Raw genomic sequence first — 27,514 nt, 5'->3', positions numbered from 1 at the left:
TGCCAGACTTTGACAACCCATTCATCGTTCAGGTTGGAGCATCAGATGTTGGGATTCAAATAGTACCAATGAAATAACATGAAGACAGACTATTTACCTTAATGTATACGTAAGTAAAAAGCTGTTGAAGAGTAAGAAAAACTATGTGATTGGATGAGAGTGTCTGACCATTATATGTACTTATGCATGAGATAAGTACTGTATCTCCAGAACTATTATTTCTGCAATTAGGCTGTTAACGGGACTGTAAATGTCAGAGAAGAACTACTCTGTGATTGAATAAGAGTGTCTGGTCATCATCTGTGCCATCCAATACTTATCTCATGGATAAGTACTGTATCTTCAGAACTATCATTTCTGCAGTTAGGCTGTGTTAACATAGACTTTATGAATACAATTTAGGCATGGACTGAAAAACCGTTTTTATATAAAAACATTTTAAACATTAATAGTTATACTTGACTGTTTAAGTTAATGTAAGTATTAAATTTAGTTATTTTTAGAAGTGATAGTTTATTTCAGGTTTGTTTAAATAACTGTGTATGTTTCATATGTTGTGTACTTCAATTGTTGTGAATTGGTGCTTTATTGTTGCGTCATGTTACTAGAACATCATAATTTTTTCTCGTTGTTTTATTGACTATTATTGCATCATAATATCGCAAAGTTGGTGTAAAGCTCTAGGCTTTGTTTTTGAATTTCGCACAAAGCTACTCGAGGGCTATCTGTGCTAGCCGTCCCTAATTTAGCAGTGTAAGACTAGAGGGAAGGCAGCTAGTCATCACCACCCACCGCCAACTCTTGGTCTACTCTTTTACCAACGAATAGTGGGATTGGTCGTAATATTATATCGCCCCACGGCTGAAAGGGCGAGCATGTTTGGCGCGACGGGGATGCGAACCCACGCTTGGCCATGCCGGGCTTTTGTCAGGCTATAAATATACGCTCAAAATATTGTTAGATAAAGTTAGTTAAGAGAAATAGGTAGATCTCAACGGAAACAGGGTCTAAAGAGAAAACAGCCTCTGATTGTGAGCTATAAAGACGGTATAATGGTAATTTATAAAGTGAAAGTATCACATGAAGTTTTGCAATAACAAAGTAGAGAATAATAATTCGTCTTGTCAATTGTGTTCTTATATAAGTGAACAAATCAGTGTGAACTTTGAGGAAAAAACGATGATTTAAATCTCTGAATATAACTGGCAACATAAGTGAATAACGAATGATTTCATTGCAATAACAGAGTAGATAAGTATAATTTGTATTGACAATTGTGTTCTAAAGTAAATGAACCAGACTATGTGGACTTTGACGAAAAGAGAAGATTATTTAAAGCTTTGGTAATTAACTGTATAACGAAAAATTGTATATACGTTTTACATATTGTACTATATTCTTTTAAAGTATTTGGAATGTTTGCTGTTTATTTATTATTGAAATTGATAGCCAGTAAGTCACAGACACCTGTGAAGAATCCAGCCCACACATATACTGAAAACCCTGTCATATATTAATAAAAGAAATGTGTATGTATACCACATTTCTCCTCTCTCTTTTACTTTAAAGTTGACTTGATCATTTTCAACTTGAAAATAAAACAATAAACACCTTTACAAAACCATGATACCTAAAACTAAGTTAAACACAACACCATACACTGACAATATATGAAATCCCTTTACGAAATTGCAAGAAAAAAACAGACATCACAAATAAAAAAATGCAACTTTTATTTTAAAAAACAACTCAAAATCAAGTACAGTAAATTTGGAAAAATACAAAATTAACTCATAAAAATAAAAATTAATACGTGAAATCAAGAGACACTTAAACGTAAAAACAAACCTCAAAATGATTAATTAAAATTAAGTTGAGAACGTGAAATGGAACATACCTTTTTGAAATTAAATTGTAAACGGAAATAAATAATTTACAAAACAAGAGATATAAGTCGAGTCTTTTAACGGTAAAAATGTAACACAAAAACCTTTAAATAAAAATATCACAAAATACAGGAACAAATCATATAACAATTATAATGCAAATTAACATGTATAAAACTAATTGTAATTCATAACATATCACAGAAAATTCAAACACAAAAAATAAAATATTTTAATCAACGTGGTATAACTAGAGCAATCAATATGATAAATTGAAACACCACAAAAAGGAAAACGAAAATATCATATTGATTGAGGGAACAAGAAACCTATGGCTCCATTAATTTTGGTTTGTTTTGTATTTCACGCAAAGCTACACGAGAGCCTCTACGACTGAAAGGGCGAGCATGTTTGGTGTGACAGGGATCCGAACCCACCACCCTCACATTACGAGTCGAGTGCCTTAACCACCTGGTCAGGTAAATTGAATTGAATGAAAATAATTTTTTTGAAGGTAATTATTTGATATGTTGTATGTTTTCTTTACGGTCAGGCATTACCTGAATTTTTCATTGTAACTCTAGTTTCAATATATTTAATTTTTTCTTCAAATTTTGCGTTTTAGAGAGCTTGACAAGGCATCTTAGAAAATATTGTTCTTACATTTTTCTGAAGAAGTAACTTTGGCATCCCCTTATGTGTACCGATAAAATAAATAATTTGTTTTAGAATTTCGCGCAAAGCTACTCGAAGGCTATCTGCGCTAGCCGTCCCTAATTTTGTGGTGTAAGATTAGAGAGAAGGCAGCTAGTCATCAGCACCAACTCTTGGGTTACTCTTTTACCAACAAATAGTGGGATTGATCACATTATAACGCCCCCACGGCTGAAAAGGCAAGCATGTTTGGTGCGACGGGGATGCGAACCCGCTACCCTCGGATTAACGAGTCGAATGCCTTAACCACCTGGCTGATGAAAGTTCATTAAAGTTTAAATATTGCTATAAGGTGGGTAAGTGCTTTAACTGCATGAAAACAAAGCTACTATTTAGTCAAAGAGAAAACATTCTTATAAATTCTGCATCTTTATGGCTAAATTCTAGTGAGAAGTGATTTTATTTTTATGACTGTAAAGTGTAGTTTTTGTGCTTAATAAACCGAGACTTTTATTGAAGTGCGTTTATATTTTTGAGTTCTAACTTGCCGACTATGGCTCCATTCAATGAATTTATAAAACTAAATAGTAACAAAAAGTAAAAAAACAAACACACATTCATAGTCAGTTTTCATCATTCAGGTATTTATCAGACCTTCCCTTATACTCTCCTGTCCTACCAAATATGTTCACCCTTTCAGCCGTGTGGAAGTTATGATGTCACGGCCTACCCCACTATTCATTGGCAAAAGAGTAGCCCAGGAGTTGGCAGTAGGTGATAATAACTAGCTGTCTTCTCTTCTAGTCTTTCACTGCTCTGGATGCCTTAAGCAAATAGTCCTCATGTAGCTTTCCACAAAGTTCAAAACAAACCAAAACCCTTAAACTTAATTAAATTTATTGCATCCGCCACATCTGAATACAGTTAATTTTAATTGTCAACCGCCATGTTATATGTTAGTTGAAGATGGTTCTTACCCTATTAAAATTTATATTTTTGTCCAATCGTTTTCACCATTAAGTAAGGAAAAGATAAAGTTGATGTAGCGACAAAATCAATTCCTTTAATAATCTCAAACACCTTAATCAGATACTCCAGACACTGTTTTTTCAGGAAAGAACAATTTAAGTTATCGTAACGTGTTTTCGTATAACAATCTTTTCATTCTAAGTGTAATCACAAGAGCCCTCTTCTTAACCATTTCCATCAATTCAACGGCTTTCCTAAGACAAGTAGCACAATACAGAACACCATGTTCCATATGAGGCTGAAAAGGGGACACAGAGAATGAAATTATAACATTTTAGGTCCGGCATGGCTAGTTGGTTAAGGCATTCGACTCATAATCCGAGGGTCGCGGGTTCGAATCCTTCTCACACCAAACATGCTCGCCCTTTCATCCGTGGTGATGTTATAATGTGACGGTCAATCCCACTATTCGTTGGTAGAAGAGTAGTCTAAGAGTTGGCGGTGGGTGGTGGTAACTAGCTGTTTTCCCTTTACTCTTACACTGCTAAATTAGGGACGGCTAGCTCAGATAGCCCTCGAGTAGCTTTGCGCGAAATTCAAAACAAACCATAACTTTTTTAGACTTTAATATTTCTGTAGATACAACTTAAAATACTATGTGTAATACCACTAGCAACAGCAGAAAATTATATCATTATGCACATATTTTTAAGGAATTTAGCACTAAATTAAATTATATGAAATAATACATTCATATTCTTTATAAATATTTACTATTCCAGGATTTTATCGAGTGAACATGTTCATGCAAGGATACAAAAAAAAAGTTTGTTTTAGAATAAAGCCACACAATAAACTATATGCGTTTTACAACCAAGGGTAATTGAACTCCGGATTTTAACGATGCGCATTCGTGAATTTACTCATTATACAGGAAGAAAGCTACAACATTCTGTGAGAAATGGAAAGCCTTAACAATAATTGATATAACGCGCTCTCGTGGTAGTAATGCACAATTTTCATGGCTATATCTTTCACCAGCGTTTACATGAAAAAAAAAAAAAACAAAGTGGGAGAAAAGTATCCAGTAGGCTTAGTAAACATTTCAGGAATTGATGATGGTAAGTGCATAATACATTAATTTTTGAACTAAACAATAGTTTTAGGAACAATGTTTTGATGGAATTAATTTTTACTTAAGTTTTAATAATACCTTTTGCAAGCCTAACAACAGTTCTTTATTTTTAGCTATTTAGATGAGGGCATTGGTTCTCTACCGTCGACATGATGCTAGATCCGTAGACATACCGTCGAAAACTGAAAACATAATTTTCAAGAGATAGAGGCTGCTCTGAGAGGAAAGAACGGACTTGTAGAATATTTTTGCGATTGGAAAACACCGTAAAATTCCAATTCAAAACACATTAAATTTAAAGCAAGCTTATTTCTTTTAGTTTCCTGGTAAGTATAGTGTGATATCTAGGGGTCTTGCAAAAAAAAAAAAAAAAACACGAAACATACTGTTACTCATATATTAAAAACAACAACTGATGTAGGATTCCCCCTTAAATCAGTAAAGGTCTTAGGTCAGAAATAACGTATATGTAAAGGAAAACAAAACCTTATGTAGAGATGTTTTTACTCCCTAAATTGTTTCATACATACATGACTGTATTATGGTAAACTGAAATATTTCTAAGCTAACTGGGGAAATGAAATTAACAGCCAATAATAGTGTTTAAAAAGGAATAAAAAGCACAATACTGTGTTAAGGTGGATAGAGGAAGCTTTGAAAATGTACAAAGAAATACAACAACTGAATGTAATCGCTCTTTTCATAAGACATTGTCCATGACCATTTCACACTTTTCCATTACAAAAATAAAATAAAGTGCACAAATAATAGGGCTTTGCAGTTGTTTTTAAGAGGAATCTTCATTGTCAATAATAAGCTATACTTGTAAACAAAATTCTTACTTTATTGTATTTTCTGGACTAAGTTCTTTAGAGAAGTTGGTAAATTTGTCATGAAACAAAAATATCCATAAAGAATCAAATTACAGATATTTAACCATGTATATAAAACAGAATTTCCAAGCAGTCTTCAGAAAATATATGAAATAAATATTAAACAAATACACAACAAACATTTGTATAATGGTGGTGACACGAATTAACAGTTGCGTATTAATTGGCTAGTAAAAATCTTAAACCTTGATACTGAATGGGTTACGTTTATACCCATATAATAACTTCCAGCAACAGAATAAATGGACTAATGACTAAATTCAGAAAGCTTAGTTTGTGGAAACATATTCACTGAAAATCGCATTTTGTAATATGTAGGTAATGGATATGATATAGATAATGTAATCTAATTGTAGTGGTTACAGCAATATTGATAAGAATGTTTTGAACAATGTTTTATGTACAATTTTACCTAGACCTATGTTCCTGAAAAAAATCAAATGGATTAACGAGGAAGTTAAAATTTACCAAAATATCAAGTAGTTTAGGTTATTGAGTGTAAACACCTGACATTTTTTACAGATACCAGCAATTCATTTGAATAAGATTGCCATATATGTACTTACTAAAAGATTTATTTTTATGTCAGTCTTACCTCTCTATTAAAGTTCAAAATATAAGTCATTTAAACACATCTTTGCTTAAGAAATATTTATTTAAAATATGGTGGTTTAGTTCAGAACAATTTGGGAAATTAACTTTTCCATATTTTAGTTTTATTTTTTCTCTGATTTATAATAATAATAATAAATATGTGTAATATGTTAGTATATGTTCTATTTTCAAATCTTTTAAAGGTTATTGTGTAAACTAGTCTTGTGAAGCTAAAGCATGTAATTACTGTTACAAAAAGTTTATCTTCAAATGCATTATACTGCAGACTGCTGGGTTTTTATTTGCTACTTGTAGTTGATACTTGCATTATTTTTGGCACTGTTAACTATTTAATTGTTTTTTCAGCTGTTTCATTTTGAAAGAGTCATAAAATGGGACTTGCTTGAAGCTTGAGCCCATAGGCCACAGTGTTTCAATTAGCTTTGGCTTTTAGTTATTTTAAAATATATTGCTCTTTATTTTAGTTGCACAAAATAATTAATTTTCTTGCAGTTAGGGTATGTTAAATTAAATCATGTATTTCATCCCATACCAGACCTAGTACACTGACTAATAACCATCTTGTAACTTTCAAATGAGCTTGTAAAACTGTTGATTGGAAGTTACTGGACAATTAATTTAAAAGAAAGAGCACTTGTGATAAGCATAGTTGCTCAGTTGTGTTCCTAATGACTATAAGCTCAAGTTCACATCAGTAAATATCATTTTATCTTTTCCAAACATTTGCACTGCCTTGTATTTCTGTTTTCTTTTAAAGTAGTTTATATGTGGAATAAAAAGGATAAATGTTTTTAAAATCTTTTCTTTTCATAAAGTGTTCATATTTTGTTCTTTCTTGTTCTATTTCAAAATCCCATTAAATGTAACACAAACACACAACTACTTTTATGGCAGAGGGTAATATTATTTGTTCTTATTATATTTTTATTATTGCAAATAAAACATTAAACACAGAAAGAAGATCAAGACAGTTAGTAATAATAATAATATGCATAATCCACAAACACTTTAGGATGTTACATGATATGGCTGCACCTTAAAACTCACTGAACCTTACATACATCAACTGTTTCTCAATGACAGAGCTAACTACACTTCAGAAAATCAGGATTTTGAGAGCAATCACAATGCTAGGATCTTTAAATTTGTAGCTTTCATTAAAAACTTAATCACAAAAACAAGTGCAATGTCGTATTTCAACCAAGATGCACTTAAGCTAGATAATTGAAGTTTCTAATTCATTTTTTCAGGGTTGTAATGTTTTCATAACCATTTATGATACTGAAAGAGTGAGTTACTGTTTAAAATATTAAAACTGTTTATATCAGCCCCATGTTTCACCATGTATCATTATGTTCAATGAACTGAAATAATACATACAACTCCTAAATCAGTTTATACAGACACAGATTTTTACCACAGTATATGCAAGTACAACTAAATTCAGCATTGACTAACATACACGACCCTCCTCTTTTGACTTTTTGGAGGCCATCTCATGACATCAATAAACTTTAAATTACAAAGATATAATCAAAATACAAGCCTACCAAACATCTCCATGTAATTTTAAGATACTGTCATTTGTATTCCACACTTATAAGATGTTATTCTATTTGTGAATGCTGTCATACAGTTTTTGGTTGCTGAGATTTCCATTGCATTTAGGCCTATTGCTTATAATCCTAGATGTTCTTTGCACCCTCACTTTGAAAAGCTCTTTAGTTATTGTTAGCTGCCTCTCTGTGATAAACTAATGTGATATAATAGCTGCAGACATCAAAGGATCATTTGGTCCTTCAAGACTGTCTTTGCAATCCACATCTTGAAAAGGTACAAATTTAAATCTATTCAATTCATTTCTTAAATTCCTATAAAGTGCTAGCCTTCACTACTACCAGTGGCAACTCATTTCACATGTCAAGCACCCTGTTCAAAAATAAAACTATTGTAACTAGAGCCTAGCTGGTCCTTTTCCCAATTGTAAAATTATGTCTTGTCATTTTATTTTACTCATATTACATTTCAAAGAAATTACAGGACTTTATCCTGCTGATCACTAATAACCTTGTGAGCTACAGTAAACTAGAACAACCCTCAAATTAAGAGAAAATATATTACGAGATCTCTAATCTATCCCTAAAATCAGCCTAGTAGCTTTCCTTTGAACTCTTTCCTTTAAGTTGGTATCCATTTTGTTGTTACTTATCTTCACAAAAGTTTGTCACCTTGAATTGTTATGAAATAAATTGTGCTCATGTGGGTAGATGATCCCTTTGCTAGAGATGTTGCTATTATGTTTTATTGCAGGGTGAAATTATTGCTTTGAGTGTAACAAATACCAGGGTTCTATCTTTATATTCACATTAGCTGTTTCTTTTTCTCCTTCTAGAAACATTTGTTTTTCTTTTCATTTGGTAGATAAAAATTGGGTACATGCCAATGTATATTGCCTTTCTTTTCTGTTTAGTAGAAAAATTGTCACAAGTACCCAGCAATAATAATACGCATAATCCACGAACACTTCAGGATGTCACATCAGTTAGCCACAGAATGGAATATATCATTTTATTCCATTTTTCTCATATGTGGTAGTCTTTCAGACTATTGAACCCTTCAGTCACACATATCAGAGGCCCATTTAACATTCAGCAATTCATAGTTGTCATAGCAAACAGCCAATTACACTATTTCTTAATAAAGAAGGATGTTACCTGTCAGTAATATCTGAACTCTTTCAACTGTTATAGTAAAGATTTGAATTCTTAACTCTACAGTTATAAACTTTATGTATTTTTCTAAACTATTTATTTGTGCAACAAAATTATGGGCCTGTAAAATACGAGTCACACTTAATTAAAAAAAAAAAATTCATTTCACTATTAGCTGCCAGGAACCCTTATGTATTTTACTAGAAAACAAGTGAATACACCCAATTGCTTTAGCCAGTTATGTACACTGGGTGTTATATAGTCACGAAATCACTCATTATGATGCAGGGGACTAAACCACTAATGAATGGTATAAAAACAAGTTGGTAATTTGAGTTTAAGTATTTCATGACGATGAGAGGTCCTACTTATACAGCAACTAAAACTAAAATTGAACTAATATAAAGGAATATTTTCATACCTATACTAATTAATAACCTAACATCCATCTGCAGCGCCCCCTACAATCCAACACCTGTTTATACTCTCATCCCTAAAATGTATCCATCAGCGGTCACATTCAAACTCTCTCTTTCTTAACCTGAAGATAATCTAGGAAGGTTGAAATGTTGTTCTCTGCTTATCAATAAAAGCGATAATACCCATACCAGCCATTCTGAGATACATCTGAGTTTAAGTACATTAAAAGTAATCGAACATTAACATTTTGTTGCATTAAAATGAATTTGAAATGGTTATTATTCTCAACACAGGGATTCTGCTTCCTGATAAAATGAAGTCTTGAACAATGGAATTAAGTCTACTTGGAGCATGTGTATGAACTTTTAGTTGAGTTCAGAGATAGATCCAGTTTCTCACATAATGATATATCATCCCAAAATAAAGGTAAGTAAATATTGTGATAAGATGGCTGCTATGTAATGTTACAAGATAGTTTTTAATGTACTTTTAAAGATCAAAGAAAGCATAATTTAACATCATACTCAATACTTTGTAGTAAATAAAATTATGAAAAGACTTTACTGATTCAGTGTTTCAGGTATGTCAAGTACACGTATATTTCAATCATACCCATAGAAGAGTAAACTACATACATCAGAATAAGCAGTATTTCAATGTTGTGGTGATAGCAAAAGTTAATTTGCATAAATGACAAATTAAGTGCTTGTATTAGCACTGCATTATTGAAACTTCAGTAATTAGGGATACTAAATACTGGGATTTGATGATAGTTAAAGGTAATCTCAATATTGTTGCATCATGATGATAAAACATTAATCAAATGTTACTAAATTTTCCACTCAGTAATAGCACTGTCTAATAACAACTAATGTCAATATCCAGCAAAGTGCATTCCAGTCATATTTGTTAGTGCTTGGTAAACTATGACAAGTTACAGAGACAGACAGTATAAAAGAATGACCATGAGTAAATTATAAAAAGACTCAGAAACTCAAGTGCTATTCTTTCTCAGAAGTGAAAGAGAATGTGAAAGATTGTGAAGTGATGCATATAACACTAATATAGATATTACATGAACAGTAAGCGTGTTTTGAGGTTGCTTCGACGTTTCTGTTGATGAACAGTAAGCGTGTTTTGAGGTTGCTTTGACGTTTCTGTTGATGAACAGTAAGCGTGTTTTGAAGTTGCTTTGACGTTTCTGTTGATGAACAGTAAGCGTGTTTTGAAGTTGCTTCGACGTTTCTGTTGATGAACAGTAAGCGTGTTTTGAAGTTGCTTCGACGTTTCTGTTGATGAACAGTAAGCGTGTTTTGAAGTTGCTTCGACGTTTCTGTTGATGAACAGTAAGCGTGTTTTGAGGTTGCTTCGACGTTTCTGTTGATGAACAGTAAGCGTGTTTTGAGGTTGCTTCGACGTTTCTTTTGATGAACAGTAAGCATGTTTTGAAGTTGCTTCGACGTTTCTGTTGATGAACAGTAAGCATGTTTTGAAGTTGCTTGGACGTTTCTGTTGATGAACAGTAAGGCGTGTTTTTAGGTTGCTTTGACATTTCTGTTGATGAACAGTGAGCGTGTTTTGAAGTTGCTTTGACGTTTCTGTTGATGAACAGTAAGCATGTTTTGAAGTTGCTTGGACATTTCTGTTGATGAACAGTAAGCGTGTTTTTAGGTTGCTTTGACATTTCTGTTGATGAACAGTAAGCGTGTTTTGAGGTTGCTTTGACATTTCTGTTGATGAACAGTAAGCATGTTTCGAGGTTGCTTTGACATTTTTCTGTTGATGAACAGTAAGTGTGTTTTGAGGTTGCTTCGGCTTTTCTGTTGATGAACAGTAAGCGTGTTTTGAGGTTGCTTCGACATTTCTGTTGATGAACAGTAAGCGTGTTTTTAGGTTGCTTTGACGTTTCTGTTGATGAACAGTAAGCGTGTTTTTAGGTTGCTTTGACGTTTCTGTTGATGAACAGTAAGCGTGTTTTAGGTTGCTTTGACGTTTCTGTTGATGAACAGTAAGCGTGTTTTTAGGTTGCTTTGACGTTTCTGTTGATGAACAGTAAGCATGTTTTGAGGTTGCTTTGACATTTCTGTTGATGAACAGTAAGCTTGTTTCGAGGTTGCTTTGCATTTTTCTGTTGATGAACAGTAAGCGTGTTTCGAGGTTGCTTCGACTTTTCTGTTGATGAACAGTAAGCGTGTTTCGAGGTTGCTTCGACATTTCTGTTGATGAACAGTAAGCGTGTTTGAGGTTGCTTTCTGTTGATGAACGCGTTTCTGTTGATGAACAGTAAGCGTGTTTTTAGGTTGCTTTGACATTTCTGTTGATCAACAGTAAGCATGTTTTTAGGTTGCTTTGACGTTTCTGTTGATGAACAGTAAGCGTGTTTTGAGGTTGCTTTGACATTTCTGTTGATGAACAGTAAGCATTTCTGTTGATTTCGAGGTTGCTTTGACATTTTCTGTTGATGAACAGTAAGCGTGTTTTGAGGTTGCTCGGACTTTTCTGTTGATGAACAGTAAGCGTGTTTTGAGGTTGCTTCGACGTTTCTGTTGATGAACAGTAAGCGTGTTTTGAGGTTGCTTTGACGTTTCTGTTGATGAACAGTAAGCGTGTTTTGAAGTTGCTTCGACGTTTCTGTTGATGAACAGTAAGCGTGTTTTGAAGTTGCTTGGACATTTCTGTTGATGAACAGTAAGCGTGTTTTAGGTTGCTTTGACATTTCTGTTGATCAACAGTAAGCGTGTTTTTAGGTTGCTTTGACGTTTCTGTTGATGAACAGTAAGCGTGTTTCGAGGTTGCTTCGACTTTTCTGTTGATGAACAGTAAGCGTGTTTTGAGATTGCTTTGACATTTCTGTTGATGAACAGTAAGCATGTTTCGAGGTTGCTTTGACATTTTTCTGTTGATGAACAGTAAGCGTATTTTGAGGTTGATTCGACGTTTCTGTTGATGAACAGTAAGCATGTTTTGAAGTTGCTTCGACGTTTCTGTTGATGAACAGTAAGCGTGTTTTGAGGTTGCTTTGACGTTTCTGTTGATGAACAGTAAGCGTGTTTTGAAGTTGCTTTGACGTTTCTGTTGATGAACAGTAAGCGTGTTTTGAAGTTGCTTCGACGTTTCTGTTGATGAACAGTAAGCGTGTTTTGAAGTTGCTTCGACGTTTCTGTTGATGAACAGTAAGCGTGTTTTGAAGTTGCTTGGACATTTCTGTTGATGAACAGTAAGCGTGTTTTTAGGTTGCTTTGACATTTCTGTTGATGAACAGTAAGCATGTTTTTAGGTTGCTTTGACGTTTCTGTTGATGAACAGTAAGCGTGTTTTGAGGTTGCTTTGACGTTTCTGTTGATGAACAGTAAGCGTGTTTTGAAGTTGCTTTGACGTTTCTGTTGATGAACAGTAAGCGTGTTTTGAAGTTGCTTGGACATTTCTGTTGATGAACAGTAAGCGTGTTTTTAGGTTGCTTTGACATTTCTGTTGATCAACAGTAAGCATGTTTTTAGGTTGCTTTGACGTTTCTGTTGATGAACAGTAAGCGTGTTTTGAGGTTGCTTTGACATTTCTGTTGATGAACAGTAAGCATGTTTCGAGGTTGCTTTGACATTTTTCTGTTGATGAACAGTAAGCGTGTTTTGAGGTTGCTTCGGCTTTTCTGTTGATGAACAGTAAGCGTGTTTTGAGGTTGCTTCGACATTTCTGTTGATGAACAGTAAGCGTGTTTTGAAGTTGCTTCGACGTTTCTGTTGATGAACAGTAAGCGTGTTTTGAGGTTGCTTTGACGTTTCTGTTGATGAACAGTAAGCGTGTTTTTAGGTTGCTTTGACGTTTCTGTTGATGAACAGTAAGCGTGTTTTTAGGTTGCTTTGACGTTTCTGTTGATGAACAGTAAGCGTGTTTTTAGGTTGCTTTGACGTTTCTGTTGATGAACAGTAAGCGTGTTTTTAGGTTGCTTTGACGTTTCTGTTGATGAACAGTAAGCGTGTTTTGAGGTTGCTTTGACATTTCTGTTGATGAACAGTAAGCGTGTTTTGAGGTTGCTTTGCATTTTTCTGTTGATGAACAGTAAGCGTGTTTCGAGGTTGCTTCGACTTTTCTGTTGATGAACAGTAAGCGTGTTTCGAGGTTGCTTCGACATTTCTGTTGATGAACAGTAAGCGTGTTTTGAGGTTGCTTCGACGTTTCTGTTGATGAACAGTAAGCATGTTTTGAAGTTGCTTCGACGTTTCTGTTGATGAACAGTAAGCATGTTTGAGGTTGCTTGGACATTTCTGTTGATGAACAGTAAGCGTGTTTTGAGGTTGCTTTGACATTTCTGTTGATGAACAGTAAGCGTGTTTTGAGGTTGCTTTGACATTTCTGTTGATGAACAGTAAGCATGTTTCGAGGTTGCTTTGACATTTTTCTGTTGATGAACAGTAAGCGTGTTTTGAGGTTGCTTTGACATTTCTGTTGATGAACAGTAAGCGTGTTTTGAGGTTGCTTTGACATTTCTGTTGATGAACAGTAAGCAGTGTTTTGAGGTTGCTTCGACGTTTCTGTTGATGAACAGTAAGCGTGTTTTGAGGTTGCTTCGACGTTTCTGTTGATGAACAGTAAGCGTGTTTTGAGGTTGCTTCGATGTTTCTGTTGATGAACAGTAAGCGTGTTTTGAGGTTGCTTCGACGTTTCTGTTGATGAACAGTAAGCGTGTTTTGAGGTTGCTTCGACGTTTCTGTTGATGAACAGTAAGCGTGTTTTGAGGTTGCTTCGACGTTTCTGTTGATGAACAGTAAGCGTGTTTTGAGGTTGCTTTGACGTTTCTGTTGATGAACAGTAAGCGTGTTTTGAAGTTGCTTCGACGTTTCTGTTGATGAACAGTAAGCGTGTTTTAGGTTGCTTTGACGTTTCTGTTGATGAACAGTAAGCGTGTTTCGAGGTTGCTTCGACTTTTCTGTTGATGAACAGTAAGCGTGTTTTGAGGTTGCTTTGACATTTCTGTTGATGAACAGTAAGCATGTTTCGAGGTTGCTTTGACATTTTTCTGTTGATGAACAGTAAGCGTGTTTTGAGGTTGACATTTCTGTTGATGAACAGTAAGCATGTTTCGAGGTTGCTTTGACATTTCTGTTGATCAACAGTAAGCGTGTTTTAGGTTGACGTTTCTGTTGATGAACAGTAAGCATGTTTTGAAGTTGCTTGAGGTTGCTTCATCGTTTCTGTTGATGAACAGTAAGCGTGTTTTGAGGTTTGCTCGACGTTTCTGTTGATGAACAGTAAGCGTGTTTTGAAGTTGCTTCGACGTTTCTGTTGATGAACAGTAAGGGTGTTTTGAAGTTGCTTCGACGTTTCTGTTGATGAACAGTAAGCGTGTTTTTAGGTTGCTTTGACGTTTCTGTTGATGAACAGTAAGCAGTGTTTTGAGGTTGCTTGACGTTTCTGTTGATGAACAGTAAGCGTGTTTTGAGGTTGCTTCGACGTTTCTGTTGATGAACAGTGTTTGTTTTGAGGTTGCTCGACGTTTCTGTTGATGAACAGTAAGCGTGTGTTTTGAGGTTGCTCGACGTTTCTGTTGATGAACAGCGTGTTTTGAAGTTGCTTCCGACGTTTCTGTTGATGAACAGTAAGCGTGTTTTGAAGTTGCCGACGTTTCTGTTGATGAACAGTAAGCGTGTTTTGAAGTTGCTTGGACGTTTCTGTTGATGAACAGTAAGCGTGTTTTGAAGTTGCTTGGACATTTCTGTTGATGAACAGTAAGCGTGTTTTTAGGTTGCTTTGACTTTCTGTTCATGAACAGTAAGCGTGTTTTTAGGTTGCTTTGACGTTTCTGTTGATGAACAGTAAGCGTGTTTTGAGGTTGCTTTGACATTTCTGTTGATGAACAGTAAGCATGTTTCGAGGTTGCTTTGACATTTTTCTGTTGATGAACAGTAAGCGTGTTTTGAGGTTGCTTCGGCTTTTCTGTTGATGAACAGTAAGCGTGTTTTGAGGTTGCCGACTTTTCTGTTGATGAACAGTAAAGCGTGTTTTGAGGTTGTCTCGACGTTTCTGTTGATGAACAGTAAGCGTGTTTTGAGGTTGCTCGACGTTTCTGTTGATGAACAGTAAGCGTGTTTTGAGGTTGCTTCGACGTTTCTGTTGATGAACAGTAAGCGTGTTTTGAGGTTGCTTCGACGTTTCTGTTGATGAACAGTAAGCGTGTTTTGAGGTTGCTTCGACGTTTCTGTTGATGAACAGTAAGCGTGTTTTGAGGTTGCTCGGACGTTTCTGTTGATGAACAGTAAGCGTGTTTTGAAGTTGCCGACGTTTCTGTTGATGAACAGTAAGCGTGTTTTGAAGTTGCTCGACGCGTTTCTGTTGATGAACAGTAAGCGTGTTTTGAGGTTGCTTCGACGTTTCTGTTGATGAACAGTAAGCATGTTTTAAAGTTGCTTCGACGTTTCTGTTGATGAACAGTAAGCATGTTTTGAAGTTGCTTGGACATTTCTGTTGATGAACAGTGAGCGTGTTTTAAGGTTGCTTTGACATTTCTGTTGATGAACAGTAAGCATGTTTTGAGGTTGCTTTGACATTTTTCTGTTGATGAACAGTAAGCGTGTTTTGAGATTGCTTTGACATTTCTGTTGATGAACAGTAAGCATGTTTCTAGGTTGCTTTGACATTTTTCTGTTGATGAACAGTAAGCGTGTTTTGAGGTTGCTTTGACATTTCTCTTGATGAACAGTAGGTGTGTTTTGAGGTTGCTTTGACATTTCTGTTGCAGGGATTGAATTAAATTCCTGAAGAGTTTCATCTTTTTTTAGTGGAATTCTCAATCAGGAATGTGTGATCCATCTGTATTCCTTTGGTTTTGTCCAATGAAAGTGAATACATTACGTGGATTAAATAAAAAGATTCACGAAGAAATATAACTTTATGTGAGGGAATGTATTCGTCCTGATAGCTCTCCTTGGATTGAATGTACTTCTATTTCATTAGTTTTATTCATGCATTACCTAATAAATCACACACTTATTGAATCAAAATTAGTTGGGTTTCATGGTAACCTGAACATGTACTTCCTTTCCATGTAATTCTTTTTTTATGTTCATTACCAATACTGTTTAACCTTCAGCCTTTTTTTCTCTTCAGCAGAATAATTAGACAACTTTATATAAAAATGGTAACTTAGTGAAAATAACTCGTATGTTTTTGAATATTTAACAGTGCAGTATGTTAATATTTCTAAAAACAAAAGTAGAAATTGATTTTATTTTTTCTTAGTAAGCTCTGTAATACCAAGTGCATTAATGATGAATAATTGGATTTGATTTAATTACTTGATGCAATTTTCATGTTATCTGTTTTCTTTTTTTTTTCTGATGATGATAAGAATTGTGGTATTATACAGGGTGGCCCGTAAGTCCCTACCCATCCATTTATCTTATGTATCCAGTGTATCTGTGTGCTGTCCCTCATTCTCGCTGCATAATATTGTGCGACGCCATGTTCTGTGAGACATTTTCCTCAACATGGGCTTACATCGGCCATATTTATCTGAAAAAAAGAAACAAATTTATAATATATGTGTAATTGAATATAACATAATAACATATGGATGGGTAGGGACTTACGGGCCACCCTGTACATAAATAAAACTGGTGTTAATTCAGCTCTGTGCTTTAATCCTAGAAATTTGTGACTTTTAAAATGTTGAACAGTTACCAAGGTTTGATCAGTAATTCTAATGAACACATAATGTAGTAAAGGTCAGGTCATATCACTCCTGTGTAAGATGACATGTAAGATTCAGTACAGATCTCTGGCTTAATTGGCACAGCAGATGATAATTGTAACTCACTTTCCTTGGATAAGATACCAGTACATTGGAGATTAAACCCTAGCTAATAGCTGATACCTATTATATAGTTGGTTAGACCTAAACCAAAACATCCCAGTCTTGATCCATCTGATTAAGAGTTCAAGTTGTGAAGCCAGTATGTTATGTCACATCCATATATCATTAGTGCTCAGTAGAAACTAAATTAGTACAATTTAGGTTCTAAGTGTACAATATAATTACTGTTGTGCAGCTACAGCAACTTCCACATTGCAGTGGAGTCAAGTTTTTCTTTATTTTTAAAGTAGATTATGCATGTAATCAGTGTATTCTAATCTTTAATGTTAAATGTAAAGGATTTATGCATTTATTTCTTACTCTCAGATCAGTTGTGGTGGAGGTTTTGTATATGATTGTGTAGTACTGGTCACTTGGTATTGTGTTATACCAGCAATATTTTATGATACCAGACAAGTATTTGGTCTCATGCAGCAAAAAATTTTGTTTCTACTTCTGTCTTTCAAATTAAGAATTTTACCAGCCAATGATATATGAGTTGAGTTTGCATGTACCTGTGTTTTTTCTTTATGCCTTGTACTTTTTGGCCAAGGTTTCAAAATCCAGTGTCAAACTCCTCACTTTTTTACTTTTGGTGCCATTATAATGTAAATTTTAATCCTATTATTCATTCACAAAGAGTAGTCCAAGAGTGTGCAGTAGGTGCTCACAGCTGGTTGCCTTCTCTGCATTTGGCATGAACAAATAAATGTTCTTTCAACATAATAAATAAATAATAAATTTAGGCTTTGGGTCAGATGTCACCTAATGTTTAACCTGAACAGATTGTGAATCCAAGAGTTCAAGGTTTTCATCACATTGCCACAAAAATGCACTCACCACTTTAAAGTTGTGGGTGTACTATAAGAGTGAAGGTCAGATTCTACTTTTTATAGACTATATTTTTATATTTTAATGTAAATGTTTGCAAGAGGGCACATAATGTCGAGATTAAGTACTTTTATGAAAATAGTTGTAGAATACCTGGAAAGCTTACAAGAATCTCAAGAGTCTAGCAGCTTCAGCTAAAACCGAGATACGTGTGCATTAGTTAAAAACACAAGTATCAATGTCAAAGTGAAGTACATGGTGTGAAATATTCATTTGAATACTTGAAGTCTTTTAATTTAATTAATCATTTAGAAAAGAAATTCTGCTATCTAGTTACTCGAGGAATTGTGTTTGTTTACTATTCAAAGCTAACTTGGAGATAATTTTCTTAGTCTCAAAATTTCTGTTGAAAGTGAAATGCTATCTTATCTTAGGTCTGCAGCTTGATTAAATGTGAATGTAGCCTGTAGAAGTTCACAAAAGAAACTAATTTTTTGTTATTTGTATTACTTTTACCAAATAATTTAACAAAACCTGTCACATAATAGAAGAGATAGAATATATTATAATACTATTATCCAGTCAGATAGAGTTCACAGTGGATGCTACCTTCTCTCTAGTCTATCAGTTCAAAATTAGGAACAAATGTGAACAAGTAGCCCTTATGAGCTCTGTGGGATCATTCAAAACAAGTAATTGTTAGGTTCCACTTTAAAAATAATAGTAATTTCTACTTCTGATTCTAAATTTACTTGATATATAGGCACATAAGTGTAAAGTTGTTCAAACCTTAGTAAAAATAATGATAATGTTTAATGAATTAATGTAAATGTATATTCTTTGATAACACCAAGTTGAACTTCAGAATATGTTGTCATCCCCTTGTAGATGTTAGTTAACTTTAATGTTGGGGAGACCATTCAGATCCATACCTATAGCCTATGTAGTGTTTATTTGACCTACTGTAGTTGGTCAAAAATATTAGTAATGGTGTCAGAGTAGATAAACTGTTAACCTAATGTTTTTAGACAACAAGGGACCTATTGGTTCATCTAGGGTGTCTCATCCTCTAAACTAAACTAAAATTATTGAATAAAAGTTATAATAACATAACCTCTCCATCAAAGATGTCATTCTAGTAGCCCTGCTCTAAACCCAAAGCCATAAGATTTTCAGTTAAGTAATAATTTGTTAAATTATGCTTTGCTAAACTTTTGTTTAAGATCATATGAAAAATACTTCTGTCACCCTTCTTCTATATGAAAGGGTAATCTTCTCTCTCCTGTGTACATCCTCTGATATTTTATCTTCTATTATCTACCAAATTTATTATCAGTATGTCTCAGTATTTATCCCACAACTTGTAAGACTCCATTTATTACTCCATCATCCAAGTTGGTGAATCTTTTTCTTTACCAGATGTTTCTAGAATGTTTGATGTTTGGTTTCCATGACACATGATATCCTTTGAATGTTGTCTTCACAAATTGAAATAAAGATGCATGATGCTTTCTGTTTCAATTTAAAAAAAAAAAAAGGTTGCAGCCCCTATTATTAGGCTTGTATGCAGCTTGAAGTTTGAAATGGTAGTAATGTTTTTGTGTTATTCTTAAAACAACTGTAAAAATAAAATTGACTTGGTGAACATATCTTAACTGTATGCTATCAGGAAACAATGTCCACACAGAATAGACATGCATTGAAATATGAAGAATAAAGTTGCAATTGCATTGCCAAATTTACTTCCAAGATGTAAAGCAGCAAGCACTGATGAACTCCTAGGACCTATCTCAAAACTGATGTGAGAATATATTCTGCTGAAGATATGCATTATTTACTTTACACATTATTTTATGTTGTTTACACAATTCATAACCACTAAAAAAAACTTGAGATTCCTGTGAGATGAATCATGTGCATAAGGAGGGTAAAAATGTGTTTGTGAATGTAGGATAATAAATAAAATTATTACAAGTTGTAAATTATGTTGCACAATGTACACCTACAGGTGTCATGTGATAGGCTTATTTTTATGTTACAATGCAGGAAAATAATTAAGCTTGTTTTGGACACCTATGTTGGAATTTGAAAGGACATTTTTCACAACAGTTACACACTGAATTGTGTCAATTCCCTGTCAGGCTTTTTGTATTTTAAATAGAAAACATTAAAAATTTGTTTTATCTGAAGTTATTAGCAGGAATAAGGTTTGAAGAAGTCATAAATTATTGTTCAACTTATCAGATAAGAATGTCATGCAATTAAAAATTCTTTCTTGATCAATCATTGTTTACTGTAAAAAGAAAAAATCTGGAATCACATGTCAACAGCATTTTTGTTTTCCTTCTCCAAACACTGCTTTCGTACCAAAACCTTAAGGTAATAACCATTTTATCATGAAGATACATTACTGGACATAAATGTATCCATTACTGATGATACGAGCTGAACTTCAGGCACACGAGATTCATTATAGTAGCTTGCTAACTTTTCATTATTTATACATTTCATTATACACATTTTTTACCACATCAAACCAAACTGTTAACATTTCAGCACCAAAGGTGGATGGAGATAATGTTTTCACCCTTCTTAGTGCAGGACTAAATTCATGTGGCAGTTAATTTGTGACACATTTGTCTTTATTCTATTAACATTTTGAAAACTGTTCACAACACCTCACTTATACAAATCTACATGGAAAGCTTGAAGTATCATGGCAACAAGATTACTCTGTGACTGCATGTTTACGGCTTTCAGGTTCACGTAATCAGAGATTACCAATTTGAAAATTGAACAGTCCACATAAGTGGGTGCAAAAATCATCCCCATTGGGTGTAAAAAATCTACACCCCTGTATATTGCACTCACTTTCATACAAACATTTATGGCAAAGGTCTCCCTTTTTCATTCAGATGGGACTAGAGGGACTTGCTGGCTCTCCAAAGTCAGTAAAAAAGCTTTGATCTGGTAACATATTGGTGGAAACATCCACTTCTCAACACAGTGAACTCCTGTTGTATTCAAAGGCAATTGGGGATATACCTATAGAGGTTACACCTCATGCTACTTTGAATTCATTATGAGGAGTTATTGTTGAGAGGGATTTGAAGAACATTCGAGAGTCGGAGATTCTCGCTGATTTCTCCACCCAAGGCGTTTCTGCAGTGTCACTGTCACTCACAATGATGGAATTATGGTGCCGACCAGTATCCTCATTCTGACATTTACATCACCATGCCCACCTGCCACCATCAAGGCAGGTAATCTTAATTGCATAGTACTGTCATACATTCCAAACCCTCTCTGATGTTTCCAGTGTCAATGGTTCGGTCACTCAAAGACGTCATGTAGTGGTTCCTTGACGTATGATCATTGCAGTGGCAAGGACCATGATGCCTATGAGTGTGAAACGGATCATCATTGCGTGAATTGCAGTGGCTCTTACCCATCCTACTTTCGTTTTTGCCCTAAATGGTTGGAAGAAAAAGAGGTGCAGCATTTGAAAACAATTCATAACATTACCTATCCTGAGGCTCGAAAATTGCTGTCCACCACCTCATCTTGGATGTATGCTGCTGCACTTCATTCCACAGCTACTGTGGGAGTGCAGACAGATCTCTCTGTGCCTCTTAAGGAATCATTCTCCAAAAAATTGAAAAGTCTTTTGACCTTCATGGTTAAAAAAAATTGATGAATCAACTTCGACACCTATCTCTACCCCTTATATACATTCCACCAAACCCCAAGATCCACATCCTTTGGTTACAGGTACAGGCATTTCCTTGGATCCATCTTCCTCTCTATCCCAAGATGCAAAACAATCATTTGTTTACGTCTTCAGTCTCTGGAATCCCCTTCCAACAACAAAGACCTGCCCAACCGACTCAGAGCAGGGTCCATGGAGGTCAGTAGACCTCTCTCGAATAAGGAAAAAAAGACGTGGTCGAAAACAGAAGGTTTCTCTGCCCAATTCGCCTACACGTAAATAAAAATGGCCACCCTGATACAATAGAACTGTTGAGGTTTATGTAATAATCTGGATGACACCAAACACTGATTGCTTCCTACAATCCTGTATGCTTTTCCTTACAGAAAACATTTCTGAAACCTGCTGATACAGTTACCTTTTGGTGGATTTCTTTGTACAGAAATGACAGGCTGTGTGATGGACGACTGCATGGAGGGGTGGCACTATTGGTTGATCAGTATGTGCCCACTCTGTTTTTGCCACTTGACACACCATTGGAGGTGTTTCTTTGGGTCATACCATAACTGTTTGTTCTCTCTATGTATCACTTGGAGAGACATATAATCAATCAGACCTTGATGCTCTCATTGAACAGTTGCTGTCTCCTTTTTTCATCCTGGGGGACTTTAATGGGCATCATCCTCTCTGGGGAAGTGCTGGTATTTATAGCAGGGGTTTTATACTATTTATTTATTTTTTATCTTTGTTTTGTTTTACCTTAATTTCCTTTTATGAATTTCACTGAATTTACTTTTACTTTTCTACCTGACATTTAATGCAGATAGCCTTGCTGCTTTGTGCCATAAAACACTAAATCAAACAACCAACCAACCTTTGGTTAGGTAAGCTTTGTAGTATCATTTTATGCTGTTATTCTCTTTATTTCTAGTTTCTCCTCTCTGTCTTTCTTCTTTCTCAAATTGTGCTCTTATTATTTCTCTATTTCTAGTTTCTCCTCATTGTCTTTCTTCCTCAATTTTTTGCATACATTCTTCCCTCTTATTCTTACTAACATGGTTATATAACGTGATTGTAATCTCCACACTATTTGTGCTACTACTACAGTTGTTCATATATAGGCCTACTTATTTCCACTGTCATTCACATTTTCTCCTTCCTTAGTTTACCACTATATAATTCTGGCTAGCTTGCCAGCAGTCAGAAACTTACTTTTTAGTAGTATATATTAAAGTAAATGTTATGCGTATGTTGAGCTAAGGATTCTTCTACAGTAGGTGTCTGTAACTTGCTGGCAATAAATTCAAAAATAAGTGAACAGCACACACTCCACTTAAAAAAAAAAAAAATTATACATACTATAACTAAGTTGAATGTATATACAAAAGCCTTTACTCTGTGGAAGTTGCAGCTCTATCTTAAACACTATACAGTTTTCTTCTTGTCAAAAGTCCATTTAGGTCTATTCAATTACTTTCAAATTCATCTGACAAGCCAAACAGTTTTTCTCACAATAGTATCCATGTATAATTCACTTATACTGTTGTATCAGTTACCACAGTTATATCCTGTACTTGCATTAATCATCTGCTATTTTATGCTTCCAAATAATCATCTGTTTTTGTCAAAGTTCACACAGACAGGTTCAATTAATTTAAAACACCCTTTGACAAGACAAGACATAACAAAGAGTTCTGAAAACTTTGAACTTGTTCTTTTAAACATTTGAAGTATTATCTTTCTGACCTTTATTTTCTTGATCTCTAACAGATATTTAACAGTTCAGTTTCTTGTTTTTGAGTGCCATTTTTGGGCTCACAACAACAGCATCTGATTACTGGGCTTCTGTTTTATAGGAGAATTGAATTTGATGATCAGTCATCTCTGATCTGGAGTGAATCCTTCAGAAAGAATGGTTTTTAAATCTTCTTGTATTTTTGTAAATTTGTTACCACATTGGGAGTTCTATATACCAAACATCCACCATTTTGGTCACAATTCCAAGACTCTATGCCTTAGTATTATTTCATCTGTGCCTGGATTGATCCAACATTTTTCTTTATGTCTAATCTCTTCTTCCATTTGTTTTCATGGTGTTGTTTTTAATTCACAACACTTTCTGATATGTTCTTGTTATTATCCCTCTTTTGGCTGCTTAATTGTCCTTTTCATGTCCTTATTTCTCAATATCTTAGAAGCCTGTTTCTCTTCCATTTTGGAGGCTCATTTCATGTCAGACTTAAACATCTATATTTAACCACAATGTGCCATGTTTTCATCATTTTCACATGTGGCCTTTTCTTGTCCTTTGCAAGACGAGAATGGTTTTCTTGCAGAGTAGCCTGTTTTCTTAATCACTCTTGTTGGCCATCAACCCTTGAACTTTATTAATGCACTCCTTCCAGCTCAATTAAGTTTTTCTCATATTATTTATTTTTACTCTGTCTTTGAGGGTGGTTTATTTATTTGTATTCTTACTGTTTATAGTGCTTCTGTACAAACAACCTTTTGTCTGTTCCTAGTTCTTGCAGATCTCTTCCCAGCCTCTTTCATCTATCATCCTTCATGTTTGTTTCTCCTTCTAGACTGGAACCTTTGATCATCTATTCCCTAAAGATAGAGGTAGTCTATCCAAGATTGTTACTCAATTAGAACTCATATCTTTAATTTCCTTCTCTTGATCAATTCTTCTACCATCTTATCAGTGTGGGATTCTAACTGTCTGTTCTGCAGACAGAGGAGTACCATTTATGGACATAGCATTTTCTTTACCTGAAAATGTATTTCAGATATACTCACTTTCCTCCACAGAACTGCCCACCCTTCCTTCCAGTGTGTGTCTTGTGCCTTGTCAGTGGTAATCTTTTGGTATATACAATGTACTCAGTGTATGGAGGATGTGTCTTTTCATTTGGTGGAGAGCTATAACCTCATGCTTAATACATCATAAACTGGTACACACTACATGTTAGTACTTGTAGGGGTAAGAGTTTAGTTCAAAGATTTGCACAAGTGCAAAGACTATTCAGTAGCAATCTGAGGTGACAGTTTTGCAGAGAGGTCAGTATCTATGTGAAATATATTTTGATGTAGGAAAAATGTTAACATTTACAAATAACTTTGAATAAATTGGCTAACCAGAAGAAAAGGTTAAAGGGCACGTTTCGACAAAGTCTAGTTTACTTTGAATAACTTCTAAGTAAAAATTGGAAGTCATGTTACATTAGATTAATCACAAACCACAATACTAAGTAGATGGAAATTATGAACATACCTAGTTTATTAGCATACATTTAATCAAATTACTAGAGCCTGTCTTGTATATTTGTTTTCATTAGGTAAAGAAAAATACATAATTGTTTTTGTTTTTTTCTTTTTTATGTAAGGACATAAACATCTGGGTACTAGCATAAATCAAATAGTTAGAATGTGAATTCCTTTCTTCTGCAATACATTTATATTGTTTACTGTTAGATTTGTTTTTATTCTTTTTCCAAGTGAATGATGCTCTGTATTTTGTGCCCTTTTCAGAACTGGTTTATTTCACTGGTTTCTAATGTTCTCAGGTTATGTGTTATCTAGTGGTAAGTATGCTCAAACTGTAAGTCAGATTCAAGGTTTAGATAATCTTGCCATGAAATAAATGGCTTCTCCTCACCCCTTTTCAAGAGAACTGCTCTCATGTATACATTCTTCTGGAGAAGGCTGCTTAGATTGGTTGGCTAGAAGAGCATTCTGAGTCTTTTTTTTTTTTCATCATAACCAACCTTCAACACTTTGCCTGCAAGCAGTAGAATGTTCTTGTCACCAAAATTTGTACTCCTCATTTACACTTAACATAATGAGGTTTTTTGGCTTTTTGGGACCCTGGTTACTATAGAACCACTCATTCCTTTAGACTACACACATCCCTGTGTCTCATCCTCCAATAGGCATTGTGAGACCAGTGGAACCTTTTTCTTTATCCATTGTCCTTGATTGTAATCTTACTGTCTTCTCTTCTAAAGGAATTATCTTGGTGGCCCAACCATGCCAGTGGCAAGCATACCCTTGCCACCCCTCATCCAATCTCCATCTTTTTGTGTCCTTAATTTGATATTTGCCATTTCTTGCCAGATCCTGTTGGTACAATGTCTTTAGACTACATAACCCCTATTTCCTTTGTCAGTTGGTGTCCTTGCCTTCTCTTGCTCTAATCTTATACATCTTTTTTTTTTTTTTTCACCCATGAATGTCATCCCTTCATCTTCATGTGTGGGATTTCTCTTGTCTGTCACCTTCAGGGCTAAATTCTCTAATTGTGTAACCTTCTTCGTATTCTAATCCCATTGCCCTTCAGTTTTGTTCATCTATCAATGAAGATGACATGTTTTTCTGTGCTGGCCCATTTGCCACTGCCTTCCTTAGGGTAATCCTATTGTGACCCATCTTTTGGCCTTTTTCACATGATTGTTGGTCTCTAGTGTAGCTGGTTATCTAAGGTCTTTGACAAATAAATTTAACATTTCCTATAATTACCAAGTAAGTGCTTTATTCCCCTGTTTTCTCCACTGATTTCCAATTCTTTCTTCTTCATTGACCCCCTTGTCTAACTCCCATTTTCACATGTCCTGTTCAAGCTGTTGGCTTCTTGTTCTTAATACCTTCTTTTTTTTAAGACCTTTGTTTATGACTTGGGATTCCTTCTTCTTCCAGGAACCTCTAGCTTCCTAATATATTCTTTGTATGTTGATGTTTCCAGACTTTTCCACTTTTTTTTTACCTCAGAATTGTCATCCATTTAATTTTTGCTGATTCTTGGATGATGATGATGGCATCTGGGTTACTAAATGCTAGTGTATGCACCATCCTTGAGAATAGTAGTTATGTGTTCTTTTTCATTACTCTTTTTCCCCTTATAGGATCCAACCAGGTGGCTGGTACTACCACCCAGGGTATGCTTATTTCCCAAAACCTGCATCAGGCCACAAGCAATTAAAAGCTTTCAGTCCATCTGCCATAGTTATGTCAGTGTCCACTGTTGAGATGAAGTGTTCTGAAGGACCACTAGAGGTATCCTCTTGGTAGTAAAAACACTCAGTTGTCCAATCCAGACTGTATCTTCCATGGACTATCATGAAAAGAGCTAGCACTAGAGAAGTGGCTAACCACTTATTTGTCTCACACTTGCTAGCTTTTAAAAATATGGTTTCATGGTCATTTTCTGCATTGTCTCCAGTAAAAGATGTTTCTATCAAGCATTCAATGGAGATTTGGTTACTTCTGTAGGTCTTTCCAATGCAAATTCTCCCTTTCTTCAAGCAGAGCACAGAGGTTCTTTGTCACTTACCAATTCCTTGCTACTTTGCTACTGGAGTGATGGACCTTGGATAGTGCCTCCTGATTGAGTACAGCATGATGTGGGGAAGGGATGTTGGATGGCAGTGTAATTTAGGTCACCTCTAGAACAGTTAGTGCGCATTCCTCCTGCAGCAGGATGGATTCATTGTCACCCCTATCATTGTTTATCCAGTTGAGTTAAGACACATACCATATGAGTTGATTGTGTCCTAACCAGACTACACTTTTTAAATTATTGACAACTGTAATTTTTGGGGCTCTTTTACCTTTCCTTCTGCTTCGTTTGTGTTCATCAAAACAAGGAGCAGTCTCCCATGGGTTGTCTCTATGGAGCCCTTACTTCCAGAAGTCACACTCCATGAAATGTTACATCTTTTACAGACAATGAGCCTCTAGAAGCCACAAATGACATAGGTTCTATACAGTAACATCATTACATAACAAAAGTATAAGTTATCATCACTTGAAAATCTGTAATGGATAAACAATGAATTTTTTTTTCTTT

At 34.9% G+C, this 27,514-nt stretch overlaps 1 protein-coding gene across 4 annotated transcripts in view; it reads left to right on the top strand.

Annotated features, from left to right (window-relative positions):
• Positions 1-4,498: 4,498 nt before the first annotated feature.
• LOC143253755 (uncharacterized) overlaps positions 4,499-27,514 on the top strand; it is a 70,623-nt gene continuing 47,607 nt past the window's right edge. For all 4 annotated transcript variants that reach the window (XM_076508074.1, XM_076508073.1, XM_076508075.1 and 1 more), the window contains exons 1-3: positions 4,499-4,630; positions 4,758-4,970; positions 9,577-9,709. The gene's annotated coding sequence lies outside the window, so the exon portion shown is untranslated. The remainder of the gene's footprint in view (positions 4,631-4,757; positions 4,971-9,576; positions 9,710-27,514) is intronic.

Source organism: Tachypleus tridentatus, chromosome 6, assembly GCF_004210375.1.
Source record: "Tachypleus tridentatus isolate NWPU-2018 chromosome 6, ASM421037v1, whole genome shotgun sequence".
In the NCBI taxonomy this organism is placed as follows: Eukaryota; Metazoa; Arthropoda; class Merostomata; order Xiphosura; family Limulidae; genus Tachypleus; species Tachypleus tridentatus.
The sequence above is the reverse complement of the archived record's forward strand: the minus strand, read 5'-3'. Positions and strand labels throughout refer to the sequence as shown.